Source organism: Loxodonta africana, chromosome 5, assembly GCF_030014295.1.
Source record: "Loxodonta africana isolate mLoxAfr1 chromosome 5, mLoxAfr1.hap2, whole genome shotgun sequence".
NCBI classification, from domain to species: Eukaryota; Metazoa; Chordata; class Mammalia; order Proboscidea; family Elephantidae; genus Loxodonta; species Loxodonta africana.
Window position 1 is genome coordinate 6,030,567 of NC_087346.1, and position 22,867 is coordinate 6,053,433.

Here is a 22,867-nt window from a genome sequence, read left to right on the forward strand (position 1 = left end):
TGTCTGTTCATTTCTTTTGCCCATTTTTTAATTTGATTATTTGTCTTTTTGTTATACATGTGTTAGATTTTCTTGTAGATTTTAGGGATTAGACCTTTGTCTGATTTGTAATAGACAAAAATTTTTTTCTCAGTCTGTAGGTTCTCTTTTTACTCTTTTGGTGAAATCTTTTGATGAGCATTAAGTGTTTAATTTTTGGAAGATCCCAGTTATCTAGCTTATCCTCTGAAGCTTGTGTGTTGTTGGTTATCATTTGCATCTTGTTAATGCCATGTATTAGGACCTCTAGCATCGATCCTATTTTTTCTTCTATGAACCTCATGATTTTTGGCTTTATATTTAGGTCTTTGATCCATTTTGAGTTAGTTTTTGTATATGATGTGAGGTATAGGTCCTGTTTCATTTTTTTTGCATATGGACGTCCAGTTTTGCCAGCACCATTTGTTAAAAAGACTGTCTTTTCCCTATTTGATGGACTTTGGGCCCTTGTCAAAGATCAGGTGCCCACAGGTGGATGGATTTACATCTGGGTTCTCAATTCTGTTCCATTTTTCAGTGTGTCTGTTGTACCAGTACCAGGCTGTTCTAACTATAGTAGCTATATAGTAGATTCAGCAGTCAGGTAGTGTGAGCCCTCCTACTTTATTCTTCTTCTTCAATAGTGCTTTACTTATCCGAGGCGTCTTCTCTTTTCATATAAAGTTAATGATAAGTTTGTGCATCTCTTTAAAGAAAGGTATTGGTATTTGGATCAGAATTGCATTGTATTTGTAAATCGCTTTGAGTAGAATTGCCATTTTAACAAAGTTGAGTCTACCTATCCATGAGCATGGTATTTTTTTTCATTTTTTGTAGATCTCTTTTGGTTTCTTGCAGTAGTGTTTCATAGTTTTCTTTGTTTAGGTCTTTTACATCCCTGATTAAATTTATTCTCAAGTATTTTATTTTTTTAGGGGCTATTATAAATGGTATTGTTTTCCAGATTTCATTTTTCTTTTTATTGGTATATAGGAAGCCAAGTGATTTTTTTTGTGTTTATATTGTATCCTGCTACTCTGCTGAATCTATTAGTTCCAGTAGTTTTCTCATGGAGTCTTTCAGGTTTTCTATGTATAGTACCGTATCATCTGCAAATAGGGACAGTTTAACTTCTTCATTACCAATTTGGGTGCCCTTTATTTCTTTTTCTTGCCTTATTACTCTAGCTATGAATTTCAACACAGTGTTAAATAGGAGTGGTGATAAAGGGCATCTTTGTCCTGCTTCCATGTTGTTATTTAATAGCACTTCTAAAAACAAGGACAAAATATTGATGTCTCCAATAATGACACAATATTGTTTTCTGATTGTAGTATTACAATTCATTTAAGCCAAGTGAATAAAACCTTATTTTTTCTTTTTTCTGGTTGTAAGAAAATCCATCTCTACCCATTAACACAAAATATGGGATGGTCAAATGCAAACATTTGAAGGAATTTATCCTATTACCAGCAGGCAGAAATGACAAAAAGAGAGAATGGAGGCCAATTTGGTAATAGCTACATAGCAATAGCAAACACATTTATTAAGTCTCTTTGTGCCTTGAAACTCCTTCCAAATGATTATTTTAAAATTTATAGCTAACCTAGATAAGGAAGTCAATCATCTCAATTTTGACAATTGTTTCTCTTTAGGCATAAAGGACCATGATAATAAAAAGTAGAAAACAGGTCCTTTACATCTACAATTTTTGTTTTTTGTTCTGTAGGGAGCTATAGATATAACTGTTATAATCTGGCAGAAAAAAATTCTGATCTTGGAATAACTAATAGAATTCTGTTCTAATCCTAGCTGTAGCATTTGCTACCTATGAAAGTTTGGAACATGAAGTAACTTCTGTAAGGTTTCATTTCCTTCTCATAAAATAGGGAATTATAGCATATTCTATAAAAAGGAGTAATACATGTAAATAATAAGTACTTCTAATTATTATTTTTTTAAAATCGGAGCACTCTAAAATAAAATGTGTTTTATTTTATAATAATTTTATTTTAAGGCAGGGCCAAGATGGTGGATTAGCCTGACACTTCCAGTGGTCCCTCTTACAACAAATGTCTGAAAAAAACAAGTGAATTGATTATATATATGACAAGCTAGGAAACCTGAGCCTCGAAAGCAAAGTTAAGAAATCAAACTGAGTGATGGGGGAGGGAAGGATGGTACAGTGTGGTGTTGCCTAGTCGATGGTAACACCTCAGCCCCAATGCCTTGGCATGACTGCAGCAGGGCTGATGGTAGTTTTCAGGGAAGCAGCTGCATCAACAAAAGAAGTGCCACACCCCTGACCCCCTGGTGTTATTGCGGCTGGGCTGGGGGTGGAGTTTAGGATGTGACTGCTTCAGAGAAAGATGGCAAGCCTGGGGGATGCAGCCCTGATCCCCTGGGGCTGTCAAGGTGGGGACCCAGCCAGTACACAAGATCTACACAGGCCTCTGGAATCTGAGATAAAACAGTGCTCTAGGCACAAGATAAGTGATTTTACTGCCTGGATCTAATAGCTCCTCGTTTTGAAAGAACTCACTTCTCTCTACCTGATTCCTCCTCACTCTGCCCCAGCTGGCTTCATTAACAGTTGATTTCCGTGAGCCTGAGATAGGTCCTGCTGCACTCCTTGAGTCATCCTCCTGGCTTTGGAGAAGGAACAAACTAACAAATAGGGGAAAAATTCTCTGCCAACTCCCCTAATCTGGAAACTCAGAGTAGAAATGCTTCAATCCAGGCATAAGTGATCCACAGACATTGCCCTGCATGGATCCAGATGGCTCCATTACACCAGATAGGATCTGGTTGTTATATTGCAAGGGCAAATCTGTTTGACGTCTGACTAACTGTTTCAGCGGTGCGATGGAGAGGCAGGTTTTTGATGTTTGATACTGTCCTGCCTATTAAACAGGGCCCTCACCTACCCACAGAAGGGGCCTGAGAACTGGAGGCTCCAACCATGCCACCTAGCTACCTGTGACAGGGGTCCAAGGATAAGGGGTGCCTACCAGGCCTTACACTTAAAAGTGTTGGGTGCCTATGGTACAACTTGAGGCCACCAACCAGAGTGCTCTAGAGAACATGGATGCACCTTCGTCACAGACACTCGGGGAAAGGTTGTCAGCCCCCTGGCTTCCTCAGAGTGTGACTGTCTGCTTCTACCAGAAATCTGTGCATACACCAGTCACCACTGTTCCTCTAAGATCATAGGTGAGAGCCTGCACCACACACTAGATGACCAACTATTGGGATACCTGAGCTGAATCTACAAAGAATTGTGAGTGAAATCTTAGGTTCATATACTCCTCGTACTCCTGGTTAAAGCTCTAGTGATCTGGTAAAAGGATATTAGTGCTTCAAAAGCTAATAATCATTTTAGCTCACTCTAGTATTTTTTTTTTTAGTAGCCTATTTGGGTATATCAAAACAAAACAAAGCAAGAATATAGGACACAGTGAACAAACATTAAAAAAAAATACAATAACATATATGGCTCAGAGTCAACAGTCAATATCAAATCACATGAAGAAGCAGACTGTGATTACCTCAATAAACTGCCAAAACAAAGAATCAAGGACTCCCCCAGATGAATATGTATTCCTGGAATTACCAGATGCAGAATACAAAAGATTAATATACAAAACTCTTCAAGACATCAGGAAGGAGATCAAGCAAAATGTAAAAGAAGCCAAGGAGCACACAGATAAAGCAGTCGAGGAAATTAAGAAGATTATTCAAGAACATAATGAAAAATTTAATAGACTGCAAGAATCCATAGAGAGACAGCATTTAGAAATTCAAAAGATTAACAATAACATTACAGAATTAGACAATTCAGTAGAAAGTCAGTGGAGCACATTCAAGGAAATGGAAGTCAGAATTACGGAGATTGAAGATAAAACACATGACAACAATATATTCAAAGAAAAAGCAGATAAAAGAATTAAAAAAAAAATGAAGAAACTGGAAGAATCATGTGGGGCTCTGTGAAGAATAACTTAAGAGTGATTGGAGTACCAGAATGGGGAGGGATAACAGAAAATACAGAGAAAATTGTTGAAGATTTGTTGGCAGAAAACTTCCCTGACATCGTGAAAGATGAGAGGGTATCTATCCAAAATGCTCATCGAAACCCATACAAGATAGATCCCAAAAGAAAGTCATCAAGACATATTATAATCAAACTTGCCAAAACAAAGATAAAGAGAAAATTTTAAGAGCAGCTAGGAATAAGAGAAAAGTCACCTACAAAGGAGAATCAATAAAAATAAGTTTGGACTACTCAGCAGAAACCATGTAGGCAAGAGGCAATGGGATGACATATATAAAGCATTGAAGGAGAAAAATTGACAGCCAAGAATCATATATCCAGCAAAACTGTCTCTCAAATATGAAGGCAAAATTAGGACATTTCCAGATAAATGGAAACTTAGGGAATTTGCAAAAACCAAACAAAAACTGCAGGAAATACTGAAGGGATATCTCTGGATAGAAAATCAATACTATCAGATATCAACCCAACACTAGAACAAAGGACAGAGCAACCAGATATCAACCCAGACAGGGAAATCACAAAAATAAATCAAGATAAAAAAGATGCTCAAAACAGTGAGTCAGTGATATCATTATGTAAAAGATGACAACATTAAATCAATAAAAAGGAATGAAATAAAGTAGTCGTAGATCTTCCATATGGAGAGGAAATCAAGGTGATATACGGAGATACCAGTTAAGTTTTAAACTTTGAAAAATAGGGGCAAATATTAAGGTAACAACAAAGAAGACTAACAATTCAGCACATCAAAAAAAAAAAAAGAAAGAAAGAAAGCCTCAGTAAAAGCAAAATCAACTACAATGAAAAAGAGGAACACACAATTTACAAAAACAACTACTCAGCACAAAAAATAAGTGGAAAAATGAAACTGTCAACAACACACAAAAAAAGATGACAAAATGGCAGCATTAAACTCATACAGAAGAGCTAAATGCCACAATTAACCAACTTGATCTCATAGATATATACAGAATACTCCACCCAACAGCATCCAAGTATGCTTTCTTTTTCCAATGCACATAGAACATTCTCTGGAATAGACCACACATTAGGCCATAAAGAAAGCCTTAGCAGAATCCAAAACATCAAATATTACAAAGTGTCTCCTGTGACCATAAAGCCATAAAACTAGAAGTCAATAACAGAAAAATCAAGAAAAAAAATCAAACATATGGAAACTGAATAACACTTTGCTCAAAAAAGATTGGATTATAGAAGAAACTAAGGACAGAATAAAGAGATTCATAGAATCCAAAGAGAATAAAAACACTTCCTATTAGAACATTTGGGACGCTGCTAAAGCAGTGCTCAGATGTCAATTTATATCAATAAGTGCACACATACAAAAAGTAAGAATTGGCCAAAATCAAAAGAATTATCTCTACAACTTGAACAAATAGAAAGAGAGCAACAAAAGGAATCTTCAGTCACCAGAAGAAATTAAATAATAAAAATCAGAGCAGAATTAAATGAAACAAAGAACAGAAAAACAACTGAAAGAGTTAACGAGACCAAGGGCTGGTTCTTTGAAAAAATTAACAAAATTGATAAACCACTGGCCAAACTGACAAAAGAAAAACAGGAGAGGCAGCAAATAACCCAAATAAAGATTGAGATGAGAGATATCAGAACAAACCCAACTGAAATTAAAAGAATCATAACAGAGTATTGTGAAAAATTGTACTCTAACAAATTTGAAAACCTAGTGGAAACGGGCAAATTTCTAGAAGCACACTACCCACCTAAACTAACACAGAGGTAGAACAACTAAATAACCCATAGTAAAAGAAAAGACTGAAAAAGTTATTAAAAAAAAAAACTTCCTACAAAGAAAAGCCCCGGCCCTGATGGCTTCACTGGAAAACTCTACCAAACTTTCAGAGAAGTGTTACCACCACTACTAAAGATCTTTCAGAACATAGAAAAGGATGGCATACTCCCAAACTCACTCTATGAAGCCAGCGTAACCCAGATACCAAAATCAGGAAAGACTCCACAAAAAAAGAAAATTATAGACCAATATCCCTCATGAGTGTAGATGCAAAAATCCTCAACAAAACTCTGGCCAATAGAATTCAACAACATATCCATAAATAGTTCACCACAACCAAGTGGGATTCATACCAGGGGTTCAACATTACAAAAATAATCAATGTAATCCATCACATAAATAAAACAAAAGAAAGAACCACACGATCAATTGATGCAGAAAAGGCATTTGACAAAGTTCAACACATATTCATGATAAAAACTTTCAGCAAAATAGGAATAGAAGGAAAAGCCCTAAACATGTCAGGAGCATTTATACACAGCCAACAGACAACATCATTCTAAACAGAGAGAGGCTGAAAGCATTCCTCTTGAGAATGGGAACCAGGCAAGGATGCCCTTTATCATCACCACTCTTATTCAGCATTGTGCTGGAGGTCCTAGCCAGACCTATTAGGCTAGATAAAGAAAGGGCATCTAAATTGGCAAAAAGAAGAAGTAAAATTGTCTCTTTTTGCAGAAGACGTGATCTTATACACAGAAAAACCTAAAGAATCCTCAAGAAAACTACTGAAACTAATAGAAGAGTTTAGCAGAGTATCAGGATACAAGATAAACACACATAAATCAGTTGGATTCCTCTACACCAACAAAGAGAACTTCAAAGAGGAAATCTCCAAATCAATATCATTTACAATAGCCCCCAAGAAGACAAAATACTTAGGAATAAATCTTACCAGAGATGTAAAATACCTATACAAACAAAACTGTAAGACAGTACTGCAAGAAACCAAAAGAGACCTACATAAGTGGAAAAACATACCTTGCTTGTGGATAGGAAGACCCAATATGGTAAAAATGTCTATTCTGCCCAAAGTGATCTATAGATACAATGCAATCCTGATCCAAATACCAGTGACATTTTTTAATGAAATGTAGAAACAAATCACCAATTTCATACAGAAGGGAAAGAGGTCCCAGATAAGTAAAGCATTACTGAAAAAAAAAAAAGTACAAAGTGAGAGGCCTCACACTACCTGATTTTAGAATGTATTATACTGCCACAGTAATCAAAACAGCCTGATACTGGTACAACACAGATACACAGACCAATGGAATAGAATTGAGAATCCAGACATAAATCCATCCACATATGAACAGCTGGTATTTGACGAAGGCCCAAATCTGTTAAATGAGGAAAAGACAGTCTCTTTGTTAGATGGTGCTGGCATAACTGGATATCCACCTGCAAAAAAATGAAACAAGACCCATACCTCACACCATGCACAAATACTAACTCAAAATTGATCAAAGACCTAAATATAAAACCAAAAATGATAAAGATCATGGAAAAAAAATAGGGACAGTGCTAGAAGCCCTAATACATGGCATAAATAATATACGAAACATTACTAACAACACACAAGCACCAGAAGAGACCTTAGATAACTAGGAGCTTCTAAAATCTAACACCTATACTCATCCAAAGACATCGCCAAAAGGGTAAAAACATTACCTACAGACTGGGAAAAAGTTTTTGGCTCTAACAATTCCAATCAGCGTCTGATCTCTAAAATCTACATGATACTGCAAACGCTCAACAACAAAAAGACAAATAGCCCAATTAAAAAATGGGCAAAGATATGAGCAGGCACTTCACCAAAAAGATATTTAGTCAGCAAAGAGATACATGAGGAAATGCTCACAATCACTAGCCATTAGAGAAATGCAAACCAAAACTGCAATAAGATACCATCTCACACCAACAAGACTAGCATTAATCCAAAAAACACAAAATAATAAATTTTGGAGAGGTTGTGGAGAGACCGGAACATTTATACGCTGCTGGTGGGAATGTAAAATGGTACAACTACTTTGGAAACCGATTTCCTGCTTCCTTAAAAAGCTAGAAATAAAACTACCATAGCATCCTGCAATTCCACTCCTTGAAATATATCCTAAAGAAATAAGAGCCTCCACACAAACAGATATATGCACACCCATGTTCACTGCAGCACTGTTTATGATAATAAAAAGATGGGAGCAGCCAAGGTGCCCATCAATGGATGAATGGATAAGTAAATTATGGTATATTCACACAATGGAATACTATGCAACGATTAAGAACAACTATGAATCTGTGAAACATTTCATAACATGGAGGAATCTGGAAGGCATTATGCTGAGTGAAATTAGTCAGTTGCAAAAGGACAAATATTGTATAAGACCACTATTATAAGAAATCTAGATAAAGTTTAAACACAGATGAAAATATTCTTTGATGGTTATGAGGGTGGGGAGGGAGGGAGATGGATATTCATTAACTAGATAGTAGACAATATATATATATATTTTTTTTATGTGAAGGGAAGGGCAACACATAACACAGGGATAGTTAGTACCACTGGATAAACCAAAAGCAAAGATGTTTCCTGAATACAACCAAAAGCTTCAAAGGCCAGAGTAGCAGGGACGGGGTTCTGGGGTCCATGGTTTCATGCTATTAAGAAAACGTTCTGCATTCCACTATGGTGAGAGGCGTCTAGGGTCTTAAACGCTAGCAAGGAGCCATCTAAGATGCATCAGTTCGTCTCAGCCCACCTGGGGCAAAGGAGAATGAAGAACACCAAAGACACAAGGTAAATACGAGCTCAGGAGACAGAAAGGGCCACATAAACCAAAGACTCCATCAGCCTGAGACCGGAAGACCTAGATGGTGCACAGCTACCACTGATCCTTGCCCCAACAGAGAACACAACAGAGAATCCCTGATGCAGCAGGAGAATAGTGGGATGCAGATCTTAAATTCTTATAAAAAGACCAGGCTTAATGGTCTGAGACTGGAGGGATGCCAACAGTCATGGTCCCCAGACCCTTTGATAACCCAAGGTTGGAATCATGCCCCAAACCAACTCTAGAGACAGGTATTGGCCTGACTATAACATAGACAGTGATGGTGATCAGGAGTGAACTTCATGGCTCAAGTAGACACATGGGTCTATGTGGGCGACTCCTGCCTGGCGGTGAGATGAGGAGGAAAAGGGGAACAGGAGCTGGTTGAATGGACAAAGGGAATACAGGGTGGAGAGGAGGAATGTGCTGTCTCATTAAGGGGAGAGCAGCTGAGAGTGCATGGTGGGGTGTGTATGGCTTTTTGTATGAAAGACTGACTTTATTTGTAAACTTTCACCCAAAGCACAAAAAGTGAAAAAAAAAGAGAGAGAATTTTATTCTATAGAATAAAAGATGTTTGGTGACAGGGTCATATTTATGTCATTTATCTTCTGTATTTCCATTCTACCTCATTGATAGTTAGCAAATGAGCAATTATTCAAACGTGACACAAACTATTTTAAATGGATGTCATCATTTTACTTTGATCCAAATAAGTTAGGAATTAACTACTTTCTTGATCTGCATAATATGAATGGCATTACAACAGCAAGAAACACTACTCTCTCACTCTTAACATTGAGAACATAGTTGATATCAACCATCACAGTAACTGGCTTGGATGTGTAGAGCCCAAAGAGAAAAAAAAAATAGTGAGAATGTAATTCTTCAACCACATTCATTTATGTAGCATGCCCGTTAAAAGTCACTAACAACTGTACAATGTTGTTTATTACTTTAAAAAATGCTTCCGGTAATATTTTTATTTATCCATTTCTTAAGTAGGACTTATGATCATTAGACAGATGAGGAAATTGAGACTGAGAAGTTTCAATTGTTTCATTTCCCAAAATTAACAAATGGCTAGAACTGGAATTCAAACCCAAACCTTCTAAACCTTTATTCTTTAAAAAACAAAACAGAACAAAAACTTGTCCCTTTTACAAAACTGTTCAATTCACTTATTTTTAAGTATTAATAAAAAATATTAGTTTAATGTAATTTTTTTAAAAAAGATAAAATCTCTACTTGTGAATCAGCAGGCAGCAAAAACTACATTGTTCAGACAGATTAAAGCTCTTGAACAAATGACCTCTAGATACGTACTAGTTCTAATTTTCTAAATCCGTCTTAAATGCCAAAATCTTAATTTCATAGTTATGTCCCATCTTTGAAGGATTAATAAGCATTTGAGGAATGAAAAATGTGCAAGCAACGCCTTTTCCCTCCCAAGATTAGGAAACACAGGCCTGTACTTCTGAATAGTTCTGTAAAGATTTGTCTGATTTAGAAATCAGGGCAGGCCTCTGCACCTACATAATCTCTTTTAACTTGCAATATGAATGAAGCTCTATATGACTTGAAATTTACCAACCAAATGGATAACAGTGGACTGGTGTTTGGTCAGGGAGAAGCATTAAGGAGTGGACATCAAAACTATCTCAAGTGCCCCTGACTCACTCCCTACTGGAGATCCTGGAGCACTCACATATACATCAGAAAAATGAAAGTTGTTACCTTAGGGAAGGAGCATTTGGAACACATTTCTTAGGATGAGCCTCGAATCTTCATCTCACGTCATCCCCCTTCCTATGTACAGCCTTTGAGAGCAATTGGAATATAAAGAATAGAATGGAACATGATCCTACTTCTGGGATCTATTCTATAAACTTGTGTCTCAATCCCATCTCCAGCACCGATCACACACGGAACAGCTGGTTGAAAACAAAATATATTTTAAGGGGATGAGTGAGTTTTAACTGTGAGAAGAAACAGCTCTTTATTTTTCCTCTTTGTTTTGAGAAAGGGATCTGAGAGAAATTATGTAGGGAAGTAACCAATTGATGCATATATTAACTCTATATTATTTTTTAATTCACATATAATGGGTTTTTTTTTATGGATTGACCAATAAAAGTTGAAGTGGACTATTTAGAAATAGTGGCAATACAATTATTGGCCAATGTCTTAATTACCTGGTGCTGCCACAACCCAAAATGCCACAGGTGGATGGTTTTGAAGAACAGAAATTTATTTTCTCACACCCCAGCAGGCGAAAGTCCACACTGAGGTTATGGCTCTAGGAGGAGCTCCGTCTTTGTCTATTCCAGCTTCTAGTCGGTGATGATTGGAGTTCCTGTGCTTGCAGGTGTGTCTGCCCTGTATGTCTGTCTGCCCTGTATGTCTGTCTACAGATGGTGTCTTCCCCTGTGTCTGTTCTGCTCTCTGTGCCTATTTTGCTCTCTTTATAACTCAAATACGATTAGATTTATGACCCATCCTGCCTAGTATTACCTCATTAACATAACAAAAGAACTCCTATTTCCAAATAGTGTCACATTTGCAGGTATAGGGGTTAGGATTTCCACACATATTTTTGGGGAACTAAATTCAATCCCCAACAGCCAAATAGAAATAAAAGACATTTGAAGTTAGACCTACATATGGGGAGAAGCAGATGTTTTGCTTTGTTTTCAAGTTCGTATTTCTAGAACATTTGGTTGTGTGTTAGTTGTGCATACTTAATGGAAGTGGTATTTCTAAAGAAAAAAATATAAAAGATTACAAATCAAAAATATGAAAATCCAGGAGCTATACAAAAAACTTGAGAGTAGTATAAGTCATAAACGCAAATGGCAGAAAATGCCTCTCTGGCGATGGGGGATAAGCTAGTCTAATTGAGAGCCAAAAATTATAGAAAAAATCAGTGTCAATTTGTGTGGAAATCAGAAGCCATTATTCAGATGGGTTAATGGTTTCTTCATATGATTTTTTCCAAATGATTTTTGTCAGTTGACAATAGGATAAAAAAAATTATATATTCCTGAGAAGATCTACTCTTCTTCTCCCTCCTTCCCACTCTTCCGCATATTCCTTTCTAGATAATGTAGTAGAAGCCCTTGAGAACAGTCCAATGGGGAGGATGTGTAGTAAATGGCTTAATTATAATACAGGATAAATGCTTTTATAATTCACAGAGGGAGTGTAACAAGCTCTTCCTGAAGAAGTCATGAAATGCTTCATCTAGGTGGTGATCATGTTTACCCACTGGCAGAATTTACGTAAATCACACTGAGAATATTTTACACTCTCATACTCCATTGCCCTTTTCCAACGTCTATTTGTATATACTGTGTAGGAGATCCTTACAGAACCAAATAAGGAAATTGAGGCCCAGACAAATTTAAGTCCAAGGCCATGTGAATGGTGTGTAAAGGCACTAAAGCCAGACATCGTCCCTCAGTTTTAGTTCACCAGCTATATATCACAGCATAAATGACAGCTTATCACAGGGACAAAAGAGTGATTGTATGCACCTTCAACATAACTTATACCGAAGGTTTTCAATTAGGAGCAATTAGTTAGCAATGATTATGTGATATGCATTTTTAAGCACAAAGCAAGTATGTGGAAAAGGTTGATGTTAATCCAAGTTTATTGCATTTTCCATTTAACAGTGTGTTTTCCTTGTATGTAGTGTTTATTAGTAGGAGCTGCACTTCTGTTGAGCAAGATGTCAGAAAGTCATTATCATAGCAGCTGGAAATTCACTTGAATTGGAGTTTATTCAGAGTAAATAGTATATTAAATAACCACCTAATCTTTTCCACACAAACGTAGTATAATAGGATAGTGAAATGATTATTTCCAACATGATGATGAAGGGAAAACTTGAATTTTATAAATGCAGTGAATGAATTAATCTAGTGCAGTGTTTTGTTTTTCAACTTTTTTTTTTTTTTTTAAGAGATGGAAGAAGAGTAGAGTTAGATAGATAGATATGGGTCATGTAATTTGCTTTTTTATTAGTAGAAAATAGTATTCCTAATCCATAAGTGATATTCACTTATATTCAAACTAAAACGAGTTTCAGAAAGATTATATAATGATTGCTTTATAACAGTAAAGGTGATGTTACTTCAGTAATAAAATATAAAATAAAACTCAGCGTAAGTTATTTAGGTCTTTATCAAAACGTGTCGTATATTTACTTATTCACAACAGCTAATGTTGTAAGGGAGCCCTGATGGTGCAGCACATTAACAGTGGTAACTACTCATCGTTCCCCTTAGCGCTATCCAATAGTATAAAATCATGGCAAGTTTCTGACTACAGTAGACAAAAAATATTTCAACACATTTGTTAGGATTAATACCTACCATGTGACAATCTTGATTTTAAAAATGTGTAAAAACACATTCTGATGAATTTAAAGCTTGTTGTACAGTATTTCATGAGAAAAAAAAAGTGAAAGTAAAGAAGCCCAGAAATCTCAATTTTCTTATTGTCTTACTATAGAATTCAATAGAACCAGGAGTGTATGTATGTTGTGATTTGTGTTATGATTTCAGTTTGGAGGAAGATATTTCCCGGCTCCACAAAAACCTATTCAATTTCACTTCTATTCCTTTCTCAATTTCCTTATATCTGTATTGTATTGTTACTTTGGCTTAAGCCAGATATTCCGAGAGTTGTAGCTATGTTATCCACTCCCTTCTTCCTCACTTCTAGGTGCACTGATAGTCTTAGCTCATCTCTGATTATCATTGCATGAGGTCTTCAGTCCCGGAAACACATAGCTGTCATGGGGCCTGGTTTCAGTGTCTTCGGAAATAATGGAGCTGCAAAATACTCATCGCAGAGTGGTATAACAGTCCTAAATAAACTGAAAACTAACTATACTATCGTGGTAATTTTTTAAAGCATTTCCTTTATTAGTCTCCACGAAGATCCATATCCTTGGCCATGATCAGCTAAGAAGATTGGGTCTTCATGAGTTATAAATTGGAGCTTCAGCCACAATCGCTTCTTTCTCTTTTGGGAAATTTCAATAAATAATGTTGACGGAAAAAGATAGGTGTCAAAATTATCAATGTGATGCAATTTATCAAACCCCCCACAGCTAAATATTAAATTGGACACATAAATCTGCAATAAAATTAATAAATGCATAGGCAGAGTACACACCAACTAGAAGAAGAGTGCTCATTCTCTTAGACAATGAAGGGAGAGTTATCTCACAGAGTGTATCCCAAAGATGATTTCAACACACCTATAATGTAGTTTGAAGAGCTGAAATAAATGTAACAACATAGGAATATTTTTTGAAGTAGAATCTTGGACATCAGGAGCACTATATTAACATATATATTTTTCTTTACGTCTGAAATATAATAAAATTATCAAAGAAAAATAAATTTTAGACTTTCAACACATCTGAAATCTGGGCCTTTTTTTTCAGTGTCTTGACACTGCATGTTTCCTGAGCTTCTGGAAGAGTTTTGGCTTTTTTGAATCAAAAAAAGTAATTTCAAATATTCAGCTTACATTAGTCCAAATTTCAAATTTCAAGTTCACATTAGCATGCTGTAGTTCATGCCTGTTCTTTCACCATGGGATTTCCTATTCCAATGTTTCCGCTGGTAAAATTATTTTTGACTTATTTGATCAACTTCTACTCTAAACTCTACCTTAGTACAAAAATAATCATCTTACCCTGTCTCAGGTTTGTGATTTTTGCCTTCGTTTATTATATTTGTGAAACTTGTTTCTGTATTTGAAATTTTACCTCTTTCCATTACTATATTAACAAACAATTGTAAACTAGAAGCAAGAAGAGTATTTTTCCTTTTTTAATACAGAGAGTACCTTGCTGAAGAAGAATATATATAAAAAAAAGATGATTTGCAACACTGAATTAAAGAGATTAGGGATCACTGTGATACAATTTACTTGACACAAAAATACCTTGTCAGGGTATTTAGACAAACTTTGGAAGAAGCAATTACATTTCAACGCTTCATACATCTACATGGTCGTGAGCACAAATGTACATGGAAGCCGAGATGGATTAATTTTAGGGGCATGCTTAAATCCTATTAGAACATTTACTGCAAATTCTATTAAAATTTTTACTGTAATCTAATTTTTGATCAAACTTAGGTTTATATTTAAATTGTTGAAATGCTTGGTTGCAATAAAATGCAGATTTTTTTCAGAATGATTACCATATTTATTGAATATAAGACATGCATTATTTCACATTTTAACAGTTCTGATATTAGAATATGTTTTAACATCAATGGCATATCATAATTCACGCTGTTTTTTTTTTCTTTTTTATTGTAATTCAGATAAAGGTTTACAGAGCAAACAACTTTCTCATGAAACAATTAATACACTTATTGTTTTGTGACATTGGTTGCTAACCCCACTACATGTCAACACACTAACCTTCTCGACCTTGGGTTCCCAATTACCAGCTTTCCTCTTTCCTCCTGCCTTCTCGTCCTTGCCCCTGGGCTAATGTACCCATTTAGTCTCCTTTTTTTTTATGGAACTGTCCAATCTTTGGCTGAGGGGTGACCTTTAGGAGTGACTTCATTACTGCTTTGAAAGGGTGTTCGGGGGTTATATTCTTGGTGTTTCCCCAGTCACCGTCAGGCCAGTAAGTCTGACATTTTTTGGTGAGTTAGAATTTTGTTCAACATTTTTCTCCAGCTCTGTCTAGGACCCTCTGTTGTGATCCCTGTCAGAGCAGTCAGTGATGGTAGCCAGGTGCCATCTAGTTGTGCTGGACTCAGTCTGGTGGAGCTGTAATACTGTGGTCCATTAGTCCTTTAGACTAATCTTTCTCTTGTGTCTTTGATTTTCTTCATTCTCCCTTGCTCCAGATGGGGTAAGACCATTAGAGTATCTTAGATGGACACTCACAGGCTTTTAAGACCCCAGATGCTACTCACCAAAGTAGAATGTAGAACATTTTCCTTATAAACTATGTTATACCAATGGAGCTAGATGTTCCCCAAGACCATGGTCCCCACAGCCCTCACCCCAGTACTTTGATCCTTCAGGGAGTTTGGATGTGTTTATGAAGCTTCCATAACCTTGCTTTGGACAAGGTGTGCTGGCTTCCCCAGTGTTGTGTATTGTTTTACCCTTCACCAAAGTTACCACTATCTGTTGTCTATTTAGTGTTTTTTCATCCCCACCCATCACCTCCCTCATAACCATCAAAGATTATTTATTTTTATATATAAATTTTTTCATGAGTTTTTATAATAGAGGTCTCATACAATATTTTGTGAATGTCTTATTTCACTCATCATAATGCTCTTCAGATTCACCTGTGTTGTGAGATGCTTTGCAGATTCATCATTATTCTTTATGGTTTTGTACTATTCAATTGAGTATATGTACCATAGTTTGTTCCTCCATTCATCTGTTGATGGGCACGTAAGGTGGTTCCATCTTTTTGCTATCATAAACAATGCTGCAACGAACATGGGTGTGCATACGTCCATTCATGTGATGACTCACATTTCTCTAAAAAAAAAAACACATTTCTCTAGGATATATATATTCCTAGGAGCGGGATTGCTGGATCATATGGTATTTCTATTTCTAGCTTTTTAAAAAAAATAAGGAGGCACCATATTGTTTTTTAAAATGGTTGCATACCACTTTGCATTCCCACCAGCAATGCGTAAGAGTTCTGATCTCCCCACAGCCTCTCTAACGTTTGTTATTTTCTGTTTTTTTTTTTTTTTTAAATTGGTGTCAGTAATATCAGGGTGAGATGATATCTCATAATGGTTTTGATTTTCATTTCTCTAATGGCTATTGTTTGTGAGCATTTCCTCATGTGTCTTTTACACAATCTATTTCTTCCGTTACACGTTTCTTGTAAACCTAGCAGCTTCTCTTGTAGGCATCCAAAGGCCATCATTGCAAACATTTTGCATTAATATTGAAACACCTCTTCTATCCTCATATGCATGTCTACACTAAATTCATCAAAATGGATTATCACAAGCCTGTTTCAGAGTAAAGCGTCTTCAATGCCTTACATTTGGTTTCTCACTTGAAGAGACCCAGATAACTCTATATTTACTATATTACAGTATGATTTTTAAAAATCTATTGTGTATCCTGGCACAGATGAAAAACATAGTTTTTTTTTTCATTTATTTCTAAACGTGATTGAGATTTTTAAGTACTAACTTGAGGTTTGAAACAGACGATGAGAATAAAAAACAGGAGAAAAATGAAGCTATTTATTTTTCTAACTCAGTGTTGTCTAGGACCAGTCCTGGGGTTGTCAGGTTAATTCTGACTCATAGCAACCCTATATTACAGAGTAGACCTGCCTCATAAGGTTTCCAAGGCTGTGAATTTTTAAGGGAGCAGAATTCACTTCTTTCTCCCGTGGAGCAGCTGGTGGGTTCGAAATGCTGACTTTACAGTTAGCAGCCAAGGGCTTTAACCCCTGTACAACCAACACTCCTTCTAAAACATATAGGTTTTTTATTAAGAACTTTGAAGACAAATTCTCCTTCATTTTTTTATGTGTTTATCCAATAAAAATTATAAAACTTTTTTATGTGTCAGTTACTATATTCCATGCTACTGATTCAAAGACATGAAATCCTTGTTTTTGTTCTGAAAGGAGTCATGATAACTGTAATGGGTTGTATTCATTGAATATTTAATATTCTTAAGGGAATATTTATTAACTCATAATTCTCAGAAAAACATTATACCTTACAGATGAGGAAACTGAACCATTGGAGTAGAATAATTTGTCTTGATCACATAAAAGGCCCAGAACGAGAATCCCAACCCATGTAGCCTGTTCCAGAGCCTTGCAGTTAACTATTTACGTGACACTAGTGTACACAATTGTTGTGGTGTACAGTAGGGTGTGGTTGAGATAGAAGGAGCACCTAAGCAAAATGAAGGAGTGTTGGAAAACATTTCCCATAATCAGGGCATACTGACTTAACTGAGATTTGAAGGTTGAAATAAATTAATCCAACAATCTAATGAGAGACATAGACATAATTTATGTGACTCTTGAGAAGGCTTATTATTCTGGTGACATGGGATATAGAAAAAGAACTACCATGTAAACTTTGTTGGGTTTTGTTGTTGTTCTGTTTGTTTTGTTTCATCGGTTTTTTAAACCAGAAAAACTATTGCCATCGAGTTGATTACTACTCATCCAGACCCTGTAGTGCGGAAAAGCTATCTAAAATCCAGAAAGGTTTTCTATGAGATTGTTATGTTTAGTTTAGTCTGTGGCAAACATTAACACTGTTCACATTAAATAACATACATTTCCTTTCTACTTTGGGATCACAGGAAGATGAATTTACCACCACCTACTTGAGAGTAAGCATGACAATGTGAATTGCTTTGGCCAACAAAATATATTCTGGAATGATGTGTGTCTTTCCCAGGTGGAAGCATATAATTACCAGTGCCCAACTTTCCCTTGTTTCAGCAATGGTCAAGTAACATTTTGATGTAGAGGTTCACTGCTGCATCATGATGTGTAGGACTTTTGAACCCTCTGTGGGCTTTGTGTGAATAAGACATAAACTTTATTTATTTTTACCCACCAAGATCATACAATTGTTTGAGTAAAAATTTGCCTCTTCTTACTGCCATCATTCTATTTAAAATCAACTGCCAACATTGGACTTTCCTCAGAGTACTGACTTGTAGTTTGGGTCAGAGTCCCCATGACTGTAGCTTCCCCAAAGCATCTAAGCATAAATTCTACACAGATCGTTACAAATATTGGTAATAGTTTACATGTGTTTCATTGATAAGAACAACTTATCTTGTCCTTCATAACCTACACTATGGACTATTTTAATTAACTATTATTAAGTCTGAAGTCCCCTTGTACTGCAAACATTTAAGTGCTTGCTACTAACTGAAAGTTTGGTGGCTCAGATACATTCAGAGAAACCTCAGAAGAAAGGATTGGGAGTCCTTGTATAAAAAATTAGCTATTGAAAACCTTATGTAACAGTTCTGCTCTGACACAGGGAGTCAACCATGAGACTTGACCATAACTTTTTTTTAATGTTTTATTTTGAAAGCTATTGAAGAAGAATCAAGAATCTAATTTATTTGAGGTGCAGAGCTCAAAAAGGAGGAAGCATCGCATATAATTTTCAACCCATTATACTATCTCTCTCTCTTTAATGTGGACACTATTTTATGGTCCAGACATCTACAGTAATGCAAAAATACATGGAATGCTTAAAAAAAATGATCTTTTTATCAGGTAGATTGTAACCACCTGCCCATGCTGAATCAAAGAGAAACTGTGAAAAATAGTGTTTTGTCTCAATTATGCCTCCAGAATGGTAGAAACAGTACAGAATTTCAACCCCAAAAGACAGACCTAGAACCAGAGCCGTTGTATTTTGATTTGTCCTATAGAATTGTCCTATAATAATAAAAAAAAACCCAGTGCCTATAATAGGCCTGTCCTATTCTAGTTTGCTACTTGCCCAGTTTATATCAAGATGTGGTGATGGTCTCAGATTTTTCAGCCTTTTCAAAATTTATTATCTATTTGTTTTTCTTTTTTGTCTTATAAATCTTATGTCATATTAAATGTTTTCCGAGATAAATTAATACCTTTTAATTATTTTCTCATGTGCATTTGATCCTAAAAGTTGTTTTTAAGGCCTAACTATTCAATAATGTTCAGACTCAATATAACTTCCAAAACATATCTCCATTTAAAATATATTTAATACTAATAGCAGATTTCCATAAAAATAGAAGTGAAGTATAATTGAAAGGTGAGTAAGTTCTAATAATGATAAAAATAATAAAATGTTAGCAGCATTTACCAAGGCCTCTTTTGTAAGATGCACATTTTATTATGCCTTTTACATCTATTCTCTCATTTTTACCTCACAGTAACTCCATGAGTTTGCCACTCTTATTATTTAGACTGTAAAATACAGAAAAGTGGTGCTAAAGGGTATTAAGTATTGTGTTGGCAGTTACACAGCTAATACGTTTGTGTATGATATGCAACACTCATTTCTAACCCTCACTAATTATAAATCCCATGCTTTTATCCCATTACATCAGGCAGAGAGATAAAGTTCCTAGGAGGGGGTATGGCAGCTGTCCCTTCTAAGTCTTTCGGATGGTTATTTCCCCAGTCTGAAGTAGTTTCTTCATACATATGAGCTGGTCAATCCTGAATATTCAAAGGGAGCCATCTTTCAAATCTCTGAGATTTCGACTAGGCAGCTCTTATCTCTTCAGTACGCTGTCCTGAGAACTCTGTCTTCCCTGGTTCCCCTAGACTCTCTGCTGCATGTTTTCAATGTAAGGAGTGCAACCTTCAGTGTAAGGAGTCTTGACCTTGACTTCCCTTTCTGCACTCTAGCCTAGAAACCCTCTCAAAATAGTAAAGGAGCACTCATAGGGCACACATTGTATTTTTCCAGTTTCTCAGAATTGCTGTCTTCTATCATCTGAAGTCCAGTATGTTGAAAACCATTGTTACATACATTTTTTTTTGGGGGGGGGTCATTTCTGACAAGTAGGTCTAGTCCTTGTTGCTCTATTTCCACCATAAACAAGCAACTGAACCACATAATAAAATAACTTTATCACTTTACAATTTTAAGTAAATATGTTTATTCTTTACTTTCTTATTTTGTTTGTTTTATATAACTCAAATATAATTGGAAAATATTTAAGAATTTCAATAATCTGAAAATTCCCCACTACTATCTCCATTAATGTATTTTTGGCCATCAATGTATACGTTAAGTGTGTGCATATATGTATGTGAGAGTGCATGTGTGTGCAAGTACACATTACATAAGTGAGGTTTCCATTAATTTTTTACTTATAGAAATGAAATTAATCTTCTATACTTTTCTGAACTGTGTTTCTCTCTTACAAAATGCACATGAAGACCCTCAGAGATACAGTTCCAAATCATTTTGAATGGCTACATGAAGCATAATTATACAAAACAATTATTCACTCATTTTTCTTACTGATGGACATTCATTTTTTAAAATCTTTGGTTCAAACTAAAGATCAAGAAATAATCATCATTTTAAGCACACTCTTTCCAAAGGAAAATTTTTAAAAGATGAGGTCAGAGAAGTAGCCATGGGCCAGACTATTTATCAAGCTGTTTTAAAGATTTTGCTTTTATTCTGATTCTAATGAAACACTACTGGCAGAAAATCTATGAGCTTGGAGTAAAAGGTTTTTGCTCTGTGGATGGGTTGTTTAAAAGGAAATATTCACTCAAAGGAGTGACTAGATCCTATACTTAATAAATAATTCTGAAAAAATTATCCCATCTAAAACCAGTTATTTATAACAAAATTGTACAAACAAAATGTATTAAGGTGCAAATAATTAACAACATTCAGGTAGGACCTAGAAGTGCTTTAACTCCATGATTTTGGTGGCACAAAAGCAATTCTGAATAAATAATGTAGCTGTAGATTATAATGCATCTTCTTGAGCTGAAAGATGCACTGATCAGGGTTATGAATTCTTTGGAAATGCTAGTGTATTAAGCCATCCAACTCTGCTGTGGGAAAGGGATATTAGAAAGTATGACAGGTGACACTTAGATTGCTAGGTTGCCCTAAGGAACTCAGTTTGAAACTGTCAGCTGACAAGTACAAGTTTTACAGCACTTCATCATATTACCAAAACTACAATAAACCAAAAAAAAAAAAAGAGAGAAAAAACTAAACTCTTTGCTATCCTGTTGATTCTGACTCATATTGACCCTACAGGACAGAGTAGAAGTACCCCATAGGGTTTCCAAGGAACGGCTGATGGATTGTAACTGCCGAACTTTTTGTTAGCAACCAAGCTCTTAACTACTATGCCACCAGGGCTCCAATATGGGACAGTGATTTTCCAGCAGAAGTTGAGTTTCCTGCCTTTTTCTACTTGCTCTACCCTACAAACTTCAGGGAATTAAATATATTTGGTGTCTTAGGACATATTGTAAGCAGTTTTTCAATGACTCATCCAGTACTGTCAAGACTCTCTGCAATTTTACTAAGGACGGTGCTAAAACCTTCCACCAGCAATATCATGACCACATCCTACAGTGCCGAAAATGACTCAAGGACCATGACTTACTCGTTTGCTCAAGAATGGTGATATGGATCCTATATGTAAACTTGAAGAGTATTGATGGTCTTCCAACTCAATATTATTCTTTTTTAAATTTTTCCCTGATTTAATTTTATCTTCCAAAATAAGGCAGAAAATATAACTAAATGTATTATGTTAGTTAGTGTTATACTTGAGAAACTTCCTAGAAAAAAAAATCTAGTAATTCACTATACCATGGCTATCTGACAGTGAGGCTGCTCTCGTTACTATTGATGTATAAAAAATTACTCCAAAAACTTAGTGCTTAAAACGATCTTTTTATATTACACATAATGTTGTAGGTCAGGAATTTGGAAAGGACTCAGCAGAGTTTCTAGCCATTTAGCAGCTCTACTGTACTGGATATCCATGATGGCTCTCATGGTTGACAGTTGAAAATGGCTGCTGACTGTTCTACGTGGCATATCAATCATTGTGATCTCAGGGGAGTGAAACTTTCTACATGGCAGCTAGACGCCCCCAGTGAAATCATCCTAAAAGAACCAGATGGAAGTAGCAGTGGACTTCTCTGAGGTAGTGTTGGTAGTCTCATAGCATCACTCCTGCCATCTTATAATTTGAAGAAGTCACAAGGCCTGTCAAATTAAAAGAAGAATTTGGTATTAACTTTTGATGGAGGAAAGGAAACACAATATTACAGAACAGCATGTGAGATGGGGCATAGCATTGTAGTTATCTTTGTGGCTGAAGTGAGCTAGATTTGGAATTGTAGCAAAAATGTCAGAAATTATCATTCAAAATACCAAAAGTGCACTGACAATGAATCAGTTTCAACTCACAGCTACCCTACAGTGTCCCATAAAGAGCTTGTACATCAGATAGCAAAGTTTTAAGAATGCCAACACATAGCTCCCTATATAGTGTTTGATAAATATGGCATAGAAAAAAAAAATGTTAGAACTAATAAGGGTATAATTTTTCTGGTTC